Source organism: Oncorhynchus masou, chromosome 31 (genome assembly GCF_036934945.1).
Source record: "Oncorhynchus masou masou isolate Uvic2021 chromosome 31, UVic_Omas_1.1, whole genome shotgun sequence".
Classification (NCBI taxonomy): Eukaryota; Metazoa; Chordata; class Actinopteri; order Salmoniformes; family Salmonidae; genus Oncorhynchus; species Oncorhynchus masou.
This window is the reverse complement of record NC_088242.1, coordinates 57,594,008-57,604,033: the sequence shown is the minus strand read 5'-3', so window position 1 is coordinate 57,604,033 and position 10,026 is coordinate 57,594,008.

The window sequence follows — 10,026 nt, the reverse complement described above, 5'->3', positions numbered from 1 at the left end:
TGTTCTAAACAACTACAACTATCTTAAAATTTCGAGTTAGTATCTCAAAATGTTTAGCTAAAATTTGAGATTGTACATTTTTATCTCAAAATCTGTAGATAGTATTGAAATAACATTTTTTTTGGGGTGGGGGCAGGAATGGGCTTTCATACTTAGCTGTCATATCAAAGGATGCAACATTTTCTTCACTTTAAAATTCTCCTATCCTCACAAGCAGTGCCAACACCTTGTGCACGCCCCCATCTACATTTATGGGTCAAGAGCTTCAAGTTCCTCGGTGTCAATGTAACAGTATAGCTTTCGTCCATCCCCTCGCCGGGGCTCGAACCAGGGAACCTCTGCACACACAGACACCCACGAAGCATCACTACCCATCATGCCACAAAAGCCACAGCCCCTGCAGAGCAAGGGGAACAACTACTTCAAGGCCTCAGAGCGAGTGACGTCAACGGTTGAAACGCTATTAGTGCGCACCACTGCTAACTAGCTAGCCATTTCACATTGGTTGCATCCACATCACTAACGATCATTTTCCACACACACCAACACAGTCGTGAAAAAGGTATGACAATGCCTCTTCCCCCTCAGGAGGATGAAAAGATTTGGCATGAGTCCTCAAATCCTCAAAGTTCTACGGCTATATATAGCTAAAGTTCTATACCGCAGAGCCATATGACCCTGAACAGCTTCTACCCCCATAAGACTTCTAAATAGTTAGTCCAGGTAGCTATTAGTTATCTATTTAACTATCTGCATTGACCCTTTTTGCCCGAACTCTTTTGACTCATCACATACGCTGCTGATACTGTTTATTTTCTATCCGGTTGCCTAGTTACTTTATCCCTACCTAGATGTACATAGCTAACTCAATCACCTTGTATCCCTGGACATTGACTCCGAAGCATTTGACAAACATCTAAATGTTTTATTATGATATCATATAGACATGAGATTCTCCTCTAAAATAGCTAGTTTTGAAAGATGCATGCATGAACTGGCAGACCTCAAAATGGGTATAAAAAGTCAAGCAATTTAGGTACAGTATGTTTGGAACTGTAAGAGATCTATCTGAAAACACCCCTGAATGTTTTGTGCATAGATGCTACCTCCAGTGTATGAGCAGGATTGTATTCCGCTTGTGTGAGCTGTCTGGCTTGCTGCTCTGGCCCTCAGGTCCGGTGCTCGTGCTTTAGTCAGCACAACAGTGATAGCAGGTGGCTCCCTCTCCCTTCCTCGACATGTTGTTCCCCTATGCTGAAGCAATGACACAGCTGTCATTTGCAGTTGAACCAATGCTAAGTAAATCTGGCTGGCTGTGCCTATATCAGACAGTGGATACCAACTAGAAAGACAAACAACAGCAACGTGTGTATAGTAGCTGCATATTTGGGTTTGTAAACATCAGGGAAGATTTCAAGAGGTCAGAATGTGTTTGCTCTGTGTTACCTGACAAGGCGTTCAAGACCAGGCTTTCTCTCATAACTTCATGTCAGGGCATGTTCTTCCATTCATGTAGGGTTTTGCAGATGAATGCCCACAGGTGAATGAATGACCTCGGGGGACATTTCAGAGCTTCTGCATGACTGAGCTGAATGTTTGAGCCTACAGCCTGAGTCACCTGTGTCACCTTGGATAAAGCCCTAGCGATAGCAGGGATATTTTCGCTCTAAACGTAAAACGAGCTGATTAGAAAACCCTCCGTTTGCAATGTACCGTTCTGTCCCTGAGCTTACCTCTCTGACGTGATATAATTCTCTGTAACCCGAGAAGGCTAGCTGGTTTCAGACCACATGCCTGACTCAAGTCAATCCAGTTATCTATAGAAAATTCGGTCCTGCTTTATTTGAAGTGCATCCTACATAAATGCTTCACAAATAATTTCTAACCGTATATCATGCTCTACAAAGAATGTGGCATAACCACCAAAATATTAATGCCACCAATAACCCATAAGTTTAACTGCCTTCCTAATGGTCCAAGGATTTAGACAAATTCATCCAACAAATGTCGTCTGGCTTTTTGCAGTCCTGTGTATTTTGTAGGTACATCCTCTCCCCTGACTGTGCTCTATCTGAAGGGACAGCAGAGTGAGTTGGGTCCCATGGCTGGCTCATCTGCTTTACCTCCTCAACTCTCTCCAACAGTCCTGGGAGTCACTATTTTGTAGGTACATCCTCTCCCCTGACTGTGCTCTATCTGAAGGGACAGCAGAGTGAGTTGGGTCCCATGGCTGGCTCATCTGCTTTACCTCCTCAACTCTCTCCAACAGTCCTGGGAGTCACTGTCCTCTTTGTGCACTGTAGCCTTGCACAGGGACATATCCTGAACAGAGTACAGTTTTATGAAGTCAAAATGGTGTGTCGTGTCTTTGGCTATGCTGGATTAAGTGATATGACATGCTGTTCTATAAAATAATTTCTCCGTGATTAATATTACCTGATTGAGCTAATCATGTAAATGTAAATTAACTAGAGAGTTGGGCACCACAAAATAATATTTAGAGAGCTGTTATCTTCCAAATAAACTCTTAAAGACCTAGTAATATTTTACATCAATAGCAGTCCATATTAACCATCAACTTAATTCAGTCTCATCTGAAAGTTGTAAATTCTTAGTTATCTGCACGAACCCTGGCTAACAAGTTGAATCAGCAATACAAAATTGGGTTGAATTATTTATTTACTAAATACCTATCTAATCACACAGAATTACATATACACATAATAAAATCATAACTTGATTACAAATTACGTCATAAAGGAAAACGTCCCGAATGGGCGGAACAAATATGACAGCTGGTTACACAAAAGAAAAGGGGCTGGGTTTGAGTGAAAGAGCTGGAAGACTGAGGAACAAAGGGCGAAGCTGTGCTATCGTAAATACAGTATCTTATGCATTCTAAATTACCGCCCATTTGGAAAAGGGAGTCCTTTATCCTTTGAAGAAGGTGCTGGTAAATTGAATAAGTTTTAGTAACGTCGTTGTGTGGTACAGGGGATACTCTGTCTGTTCCTTCCTAACCCTCGTTTGCAGCGGCTGTTGCTAACTCAACGGCTAGGAGGTATCACTTCTGTAGTGAATAAGAGTTCAAAGTTCATACCATTCGCAACCAAAGCTCATGCTGATGTTGGCTTCGCTCTGTAGTTATTATCTGAACCATTCTGACATCGGACCGTCGTCCTCACGTCCTCGGAACAGGAGGTTATATTCTCGTCAAGGGCTTATATAGGAAGGGAGAGGAGGGTGTGTTTGAAATTTTTTATAGCCCATGCCTCTTCACAGGGGCAGGCCACTGATTGAGCAGAACCCTATGTTATGAAAACTCAAATCTCACATTTTAGAAGCTAAAATCACATTTCATCCCATCACGAATAATTTCATATTCAAACATTTAAATTGAACAACAATTCCATGTGAATCCGATAACTCTGATGTGTAAACTTTCCACTGTAGAGTTTATGTCATCTTATCATTGATGAGAATGTCTCAGATGACAACCGAACTGACATCATATTCATTAAGTACCACCGCATATGTTCAATTGGTCGGATTACCAGAATATAGTTCATTTCCCCCCACCTTCTGATGTTCCCAGAATCTCTATGTTAACCAATGGTTTTGCAAATGTAACATCAGTAGGGTAGAGAGAGGAAAAAGGGGGAAAGAGGCATTTATGACTGTCATAAACCTATCCCCAGGCCAACTTCATGATAGGTGCAATGCTCAAAATCTGTTAGGCCCCCTTCCCAAGTAGCTTGATTCTCCAGTCACCCATGTGGTTACCCTGAGGAGGACTGTCACAGCAGGTTTGCCAGAATGGGCCATCTTTTGAATTAGTGCAAATGCAGGGAAACCAACCCCAGCAGGAGGCCTCTCAATAATTTATAGTTCCCTAATAATGTTTAGTAGTGGTGTAGAAATATGGGGCATAATTGAGGGGTTAAGATATGCATGCAGTCTACCGTTTATAGAGCCAAAGTGGGTTAACTGACAATGATCAATCCTGCATGCTGGAATCTGTACTTTAGTTCTACAAAGTCTTCTTCAAAAAGTGACATGCAAAGGGCAGAGATATGATGCAGGGTATCCTTGTGTAACTGTGTCAGCCATCTGGAAAAGAGAACCTGTTCTTTTCAAGACAGGGACTGATCCTCTTATGGAGCTGCGTTGTCTTGGAGGGGATGAAGCTTCCTCACATCTCCCCCCAATATCACACACACACACACACACACACACACACACACACACACACACACACACACACACACACACACACACACACACACACACACACACGCACGCACACACACACACACACACACACACACACACACACACACGCACACACTGACATGCTGTGCAGCCTCAGATTGAGAGGATAAGACCTGAATGTGCTGCAGCCTGTCATTTCTCTCGAATTTGGAGTTGGAGACGGCTTATTTCAGGCTTCTGTCAGTGTTTTGGCATGATAAATTATGAAATGAAAAAGCTGGTAAAGAGGTAAAATTATAGGCCAGATCCTTCAGATTGCTCATAATTCCTGTTTTGACAGTCATAATTATGTGATGACTTTTTAAAATGCCTCTTAGAATAGAGAGAATGGTTGTAAAGTAGCTTCCCCTCCTCCTTGATCCCTGCTTGGTCTCCACTGACTCTTCTCATGATCCTTGTTTGACCTCTGCACCCCAGGCTGACCCTTGACTTTGTAGCAAGCTTAGAGCCCTATCAAGACAGAGGACCCGAATCAGAGGGTGCGGTCGGTTCAAACCTCAGGGTCACAGAGATTGGCCCACACCTCTCCCTCTTATTCTCCGAGCAATGCCCTCCACACTCTACCTCTTTGTGGCACATATTGGCCTCTTGACTGATTAGAAATGCCCACAATGACTGAACAATCATGGGAGTAGAATAGGCTGTTGGTGGAGGGGAGAAAAATAAGGGCAAGGGAGTTTGTTTAAAGCATGGAAATATAATGACTTATTTGTGATTAGAATTCTGGGGTTAAGAGAACTCTGCTTTTGCAGTTTTTTTTGAGGTTAAAAGGAATGTTTTTCCCTCTCACAACATTTGTGTTACCCTAGTCTAGAAATCACAGATAGCAAAAATGTATTGAGAAATATCATTAGCAGTTTCATTCTGTGTGTATTAGAACTGATTTAATACTGGTATAAATGATATATCTGAACTTATTTCCTTACACTGAGCAATTACCCAATTGTTATCCGTTCACGGTGAAGTCTGTGACGACACTCCAGTTGGCTACAGATAGCAATGTTGGTTTATACTTGAATGTTCTTATTTCTGTGCGGAGGACAGCTCACGGGGAGTTATTTAGCACCCTGGGAAGTGGGCAGTTTTGGGTGTCTGAGGAGCCTTTGTAACCTGACCTCTATGATTGATCTTCTCCAGGGAGCTGATCGATGGCTATCAAGCAGAGATGAGCAACGACTGACTGATAGATGAAGAAAGCAGACTCCCAATGCACACAATGGTGGACTGACTGGCCTCCATTGGACCTACATTGTGTCCTCATAATAATAATTGATTAAATGCTTATAGCGCATCTCTAAGAATCTCAAAGCAACAAAAAAAAGACACATCATTTATTAGATAATTTATTAGATGGACAGTCATTAGAACGTTCATGGCTTGAGTGGTCATCTGAGGGAGGTGTTCAAGCAGGTAGAGAAAGTCCGGAGGCAGGCAGGAAGAGCAGTCTCATTAAGGTGTCTCGATGTCTTTAGTTTTCCCATAGTAGAGCTCAGTCAGATGAAGTTTGAGCTAATCCACTGCAGTCAATGGACTCCGTAGTAGGTAGCTAACTAGTTCACCACTACCAAAACGATGCACCCACTTGGATGATGCTACGGCAGTTACATGACACCAGAAAGCACACCACATTTCTATAATAATTCAAAAGCAGCCTTGTAACTTCGTCCTCCATCCTCAACCTCCGCATACTGGCTGGCATCCGAATCAAAACAGCTAGCCAGCTAACGTTAGCTAGCTAGCTAGCCAATCAAGAAAACATCTATATTCATTGTTCATTCCTAAACCAAAAATATTGTAGGTAAAAAAAAGAAAGCCACAAAAATGAAGAAAATATTTACAAAATGTACAGAAGCTCTCTGCTTAAATCAAATCAAATCAAATCACATTTCTTTATATAGCCCTTCGTACATCAGGTGATATCTCAAAGTGCTGTACAGAAACCCAGCCTAAATCCCCAAACAGCAAGCAATGCAGGTGTAGAAGCACGGTGGCTAGGAAAAACTCCCTAGAACGGCCAAAACCTAGGAAGAAACCTAGAGAGGAACCAGGCTATGTGGGCAACTGCTATGCTTAGGCTACTGCTAGAGCGTCATGGCCATATCTCTTTGTGATGCACCCGTTGCTCCCCACCAGGAGTACGAGCCAGAGCCTACTGTTCAAATGAACAGAAATAGGAAAAGCAAAGGCCTAGTGGCTCAAATATTGACATGTTGCTGTATAGGAATACACAAGCATTTTGAAGCAGTTTGTAACTTAACGTTTGGCATAGAATGGTTGTTCTGTCATAAAATGAATAATAAGAGCCCATAGAATGTTTGGTTCCCTGATGGAGATTAACTTAGCATGCATTGTGCTGAAATTCTAATTGAATATTTTCCTTATGAGGCTTTCTTTGTCACCAGACACCTGTTCAGTGGATTTAGGCTAGTTTACACAAGGCACAACAGCTCGTGCCAGTTGATATTTGCATGACAAACAGTCTGTCAGCTGCCAGGAAAGTAATTAATGAGCAGAAAACTATGGGAATCTACCCTTAGGTAATTGTAAACTCAGCAAAAAAAGAAACGTCCTCTCACTGTCAACTGCGTTTATTTTCGGCAAACTTAGCACGTGTAAATATTTATGTGAACATAACAAAGTTCAACAACTGAGACATAAACTGAACAGGTTTCACAGACATGTGACTAACAGAAATGGAATAATGTGTCCCTGAACAAAGGGGGGGTCAAAATCTAAAGTAACAGTCAGTATCTGGTGTGGCCACCAGATGCATTAAGTACTGCAGTGCATCTCCTCCTCATGGACTGCACCAGATTTGCCAGTTCTTGCTGTGAGATGTTACCCCACTCTTCCACCAAGGCACCTGCAAGTTCCCGGGCATTTCTGGGAGGAATGGCCCTAGCCCTCAACCTCTGATCCTACAGGTCCCAGACGTGCTCAATGGGATTGAGATCCGGGCTCGTCGCTGGCCATGGCAGAACACGGACATTCCTGTCTTGCAGGAAATCATGCACAGAACGATCAGTATGGCTGGTGGCATTGTCATGCTGTCATTGAGATTGCCTGCAATGACAACAAGCTCAGTCCGATGATGCTGTGACACACCGCCCTAGACCATGACGGACCCTCCACCTCCAAATAGATCCCGCTCTAGAGTACATGCCTCGGTGTAACGCTCTTTCCTTCAACGATAAACGAGAATCTGACCATCACCCTTGGTGAGACAAAAACCGCGACTGGTCAGTAAAGAGCACTTTTTGCCAGTCATGTCTGGTCCAGCGATGGTGGGTTTGTGCCCATAGGCAACGTTGTTGCCGGTGATGTCTGGTGAGGACCTGCCTTACAACAGGCCTACAAGCTCTCAGTCCAACCTCTCTCAGCCTATTGCGGACAGTCTGAGCACTGATGGAGGGATTGTACATTCCTGGTGTAACTCGGGCAGTTGTTGTTGCCATCCTGTACCTGTCCCGCAGGTGTTGACGTTCAGATGTACCAATCCTGTGCAGGTGTTGTTCCACGTGGTCTGCCACTGTGAGGACGATCAGCTGTTCGTCCTGTCTCCCTGTAGCGCTGTCTTAGGCTTTTCACAGTATGGACATTGCAATTTATTGCCCTGGCCACATCTGCAGTCCTCATGCCTCCTCGCAGCATGCCTTTGGCATGTTCACGCAGATGAGCAGGGACCCTTGGTATCTTTCTTTTGGTGTTTTTCAGAGTCAGTAGAAAGGCCTCTTTAGTGTCCTACATTTTCATAACTGTGACCTTAATTGCCTACCTGTAATCTGTAAGCTGTTAGTGTCTTAACGATCGTTCCACAGGTGCATGTTCATTAATTGTTTATGGTTCATTGAACAAGCATGGGAAACAGTGTTTAAACCCTTCACAATGAAGATCTGAGAAGTTATTTTGATTTTTATAAATGATCTTTGAAAGACAGGGTCCTGAAATTCATGGCTTTATGATAACAAGCTTCAGACTATTACTTTTATGAAAGATAACGCATCAACATTTGATTGATTGTGTGAGAATGTAATTGCGTGACCCTGTGGGTTTGTTAGGGATCCAGATAGTTGATAGTAATTCTGAGGAATGAGTGAATACATGGAATTCATTGAATTCATGGAGTAATCAACATAATCGAGTCAATGCATTGAAGTTCTCTCACTCTTTTAGAAGAAGCTTTAATAGGCATCTGATATACTGTCTTTCTGACACTGGCCACTCTGCTGCAATTTAGGACCAGTGTGTACAATTACCAGTTAATGCCTGGGTAGAGCAAAGGGACGGTAATCATGTATTTTAGTTAGGTCTAAGATTAGTGTTCACACGTGTCACACACTGAATGAACACCCATCTGTGAAATGGCACACCTGCAAGATGGCAGCCTGCCTGAGCTTACCCTGAACGGAAGGAGTGGATGCATTGGCGGGTCATCTGCTATGCTTTATCATATCAGTTGTTGCGCAACTCTTCTTGAATGAACGGCATAATCTCACAACGTGCAACCTGTCTCATATTCCTGAGAGTTTTATTTAAAGAGATTCCTAAAAGAAAAGCTTACAGTCCTGCTGTCCAAAGGGAGGAAGCAGCCTGGTTTGTATGTGTTTTAGTTATAACACTGTTTAGATCTTGGCATGTGGGATACCAAAATCCCTTTGTTTTCTTTGGATTCATGGAGTTTATCCAGAAAGGCTATACAGATGGAAGGATGAGATGGGATTATTCAATCCCTCATTCTTAATCAGTCACTGAAGAAATTCAGATCTCTCTGTCTCAGTGGATTGCGTAACGAAAGGGAATAAGAAATTATGTGACATGCTGTAAAATGTGTTGACATAACTACCAATTTTTATATTGTAGGTCTACGATAACTTTATGTAACTTGGAGTAACTGGGATGCAAAACAGTACAGTAAATCAGAGCTCAACAGATCTTCATATAATCACTATTACGCCTCACTTAACCAGTCCATCCCAAATGGCAAAATTCTGTGAAGTCTTTCAAGGTTTAAAATTGACCATGTGTTGATTATGAAAACAGTCATGTTGTTATGCAGCTAGGTAGGTCTTTTGCATTGTTCTTCTTCTGCTTTTACATTACTCTGGTTAGTCGAGTGTGTGTTCCTTGGCTCCGTCCCAGGCAGTTTTTTAGCCATACACGCTGTCCTGTTTTCAGAGCTCCTTCTACCCTGTATCAGGTTTCCTGCTACTGTGGACCTCTGCCCTCTTTTCCACATCATCACTTCACCTAGTCCTGCTAGAAGACTTCAACACCTCAACAGCCCATTTGTCTATACTCTTCACTATCTAACCTTAGAACCTCTGCAAAGTGCTAACGTCTCTTGTTTTGGTGAGCTTTTGTGGCTTGTCATTCTTTTTATTAATGACCCTGATAACATGATTGTTGTGCTTTTTAAAAACGGATTTTGTATTAACCTGCCGGCTGTCAGGAAACCTGTAGAAATGAGAGAGTAATATCAATATGACATGAACAATCTGCTGTATCTGTTCATTGAGGGGGTTTAGGCCTGAATATCTCAGACTCCACTGTTTCCCCACAGGCCAAAGCAATATAGGCCTCTGTCTGTTCTCCTCTGACGTGAAGGTGGGCAGGTTCTTTAGAAGATAAATCTTTGATGTTGGAGAGATGAACGAGACTGATAAGATGATTGCAAGTCCCCACAGCTCCCCTAAGTGTGTGTAGTTAACCCAGATTGACCCAGTGCATAAATACAGGCTGTGTTCCCTTGTATAT